This window comes from Hibiscus syriacus, unplaced genomic scaffold (genome assembly GCF_006381635.1).
Source record: "Hibiscus syriacus cultivar Baekdansim isolate YM2019G1 unplaced genomic scaffold, ASM638163v2 tig00110348_pilon, whole genome shotgun sequence".
NCBI classification, from domain to species: domain Eukaryota; kingdom Viridiplantae; phylum Streptophyta; class Magnoliopsida; order Malvales; family Malvaceae; genus Hibiscus; species Hibiscus syriacus.
The window spans coordinates 1,803,037-1,806,175 of record NW_024062699.1 but is presented as its reverse complement, the minus strand read 5'-3'; the positions used below and the strand labels follow the sequence as shown (position 1 = coordinate 1,806,175).

General features: G+C 34.9%; 1 pseudogene; it reads right to left on the bottom strand.

Moving 5' to 3' along the window:
- Positions 1 to 2,036: 2,036 nt before the first annotated feature.
- LOC120120792 lies at positions 2,037 to 2,800 on the bottom strand (annotated as a pseudogene).
- Positions 2,801 to 3,139: the final 339 nt, after the last annotated feature.

Sequence of the window (3,139 nt, the reverse complement as noted above, 5' to 3'; positions counted from 1 at the left end):
CCGTCACCCTAGAGTTTCGAAGATTTAGAACATTTTAGAGAGAGACACTCATTCCATTTTTAGGTATATGAAACATCGGTCAAAAGGAAACCCAAAAACAGCAACAGAAAACCACAAAGCACTAGTTTTTAACTCGTGGAACTAATGTGTATTAAATTACGATGTTAGTCCCTATAAATTTATTTTTTAATTTTTTAAAATTACATTTTTTTTAAATATTTTGAAAGATGATATAACCCTATAGAAGGCACATTTTATGATCCAAGTCTTTCGTATATATCAGAAGTTCAACTAAGACATGAATAATGATCCTTACCTTTCTTATATGGTGCAAATTCGAACAAAGACACATATAGTGATCCGCGCTTTATCATAAAGGATTAGATCGATAATATTTTAGGAGAAAGAGTCTGACAAGTAATTAAAGGGCCTGAGGATAATATTTTGGTAAAAATGCCTAAGAATGGGGTGCCATATTGATGAATATTGATAAAACAATGATAATTTGGTATTTGATATTTTAAGTGATTTTTTTTTGGGATAGAATCGCCTAAAAAATACTACTAAATGATTAAAATAAACCAAAATTGGTGATGACATGTATGCCATTTTAACCGTCACCCTAGAGTTTCGAAGATTTAGAACATTTTGGAGAGAGACACTCATTCCATTTTTAGGTATATGAAACATCGGTCAAAAAGGAAACCCAAAAACAGCAACAGAAAACCACAAAGCACTAGTTTTTTAACTCGTGGAACTAATGTGTATTAAATTACGATGTTAGTCCCTATAAATTTATTTTTAATTTTTAAAATTACATTTTTTTTAAATATTTTGAAAGATGATATAACCCTATAGAAGGCACATTTTATGATCCAAGTCTTTCGTATATATCAGAAGTTCAACTAAGACATGAATAATGATCCTTACCTTCCTTATATGGTGCAAATTCGAACAAAGACACATATAGTGATCCGCGCTTTATCATAAAGGATTAGATCGATAATATTTTAGGAGAAAGAGTCTGACAAGTAATTAAAGGGCCTGAGGATAATATTTTGGTAAAAATGCCTAAGAATGGGGTGCCATATTGATGAATATTGATAAAACAATGATAATTTGGTATTTGATATTTTAAGTGATTTTTTTTGGGATAGAATCGCCTAAAAAATACTACTAAATGATTAAAATAAACCAAAATTGGTGATGACATGTATGCCATTTTAACCGTCACCCTAGAGTTTCGAAGATTTAGAACATTTTGGAGAGAGACACTCATTCCATTTTTAGGTATATGAAACATCGGTCAAAAAGGAAACCCAAAAACAGCAACAGAAAACCACAAAGCACTAGTTTTTTAACTCGTGAAACTAATGTGTATTAAATTACGATGTTAGTCCCTATAAATTTATTTTTTAATTTTTTAAAATTACATTTTTTTAAATATTTTGAAAGATGATATAACCCTATAGAAGGCACATTTTATGATCCAAGTCTTTCGTATATATCAGAAGTTCAACTAAGACATGAATAATGATCCTTACCTTCCTTATATGGTGCAAATTCGAACAAAGACACATATAGTGATCCGCGCTTTATCATAAAGGATTAGATCGATAATATTTTAGGAGAAAGAGTCTGACAAGTAATTAAAGGGCCTGAGGATAATATTTTGGTAAAAATGCCTAAGAATGGGGTGCCATATTGATGAATATTGATAAAACAATGATAATTTGGTATTTGATATTTTAAGTGTTTTTTTTTGGGATAGAATCGCCTAAAAAATACTACTAAATGATTAAAATAAACCAAAATTGGTGATGACATGTATGCCATTTTAACCGTCACCCTAGAGTTTCGAAGATTTAGAACATTTTGGAGAGAGAGACTCATTCCATTTTTAGGTATATGAAACATCGGTCAAAAAGGAAACCCAAAAACAGCAACAGAAAACCACAAAGCACTAGTAATCGAAAACATAGCACCTAAACATCGAAAAACAAGCCCAACCCACATACATTTGCTATTATTAAAGCCTAAGACCTCCAGTTGTCATTAGTCTTCCCCCCCTTGAGTAGCTAGACCACAATCGCCATATCCACCTTCTCGACGTCCACCACCATATGCCCTCCATTCCATATCCCCCTTCACGACGGCCGCCTCCATATACCCCGTCTCCATCACGGCGACCATATCCACCACCGCTTCCACTCAGGTTGTACCCTCCGCCTCGACCACCTCCACCGCGTGATTGGGCTTCATTGACGGTGATGTTCCTTCCGTCAAGATTCTGACCGTTCATTCCTTCAATAGCGTCCCTCATAGATTTCTCATCACGGAATGTAACAAATCCAAAGCCTCTGGATCTTCCAGTCTCACGGTCATTAATAATCTAGAACAGATAACAAGAAAAAAATCAAATAATAAACAAATATCACAACATTAAAAGAAAACAAGAAAGAAAAACAATAGATTTGTTAGAATCGATCAACCTTCAGGCCCAGATGGGATGAAGATGAACGTACCGGTGAGAGATTTAAAAGAGAGAACAGTAACAAGAGAGTATCAAGTAACAAGCAGTAACAGAAAACAGATCAAAAATCACAGATCATAGACAGGGAGGCCCAGTTCGGGTCGGATCAAGTCAGATCTGGAGTCCGATCTCTGCAACAAACGGACCTTCGATTCAACGATCTCGCCATACACACTGAAGGCTTCTTCAAGAGCCCGGTCATCGGTGGCCTAAGCAAGACCTCCAACCGTACTCAACATCCGCTGAAGCCATATCAGAAAAAACCGGGACGGAGAGTGTAAAGTAAGGGACAAGGATGAGGATAAAGCAACAAGGTGGCGGCTAAACCATGGTTATACATAGAAGCCGTGAGGTTTGAATTAGGTTAGTTTTGAGCTGGATATAACGAATCCGTTAACTATGGTTAGTCCTCACAGATTGATTACTTATAATCTGGCTTGTTTGGTTACTGCTACATGTCTGTCCACTTTGGGTTTTTAATTTTAAAATGATTTAATTAAAAATATCGTATGATTAATCGGCAACATTGTTTTAATATTGTAGGGGAAGATAGTTTGAATAACGGAAAGTATCACGTGCGATAGTTTAATATATGGTTAAGAAAAT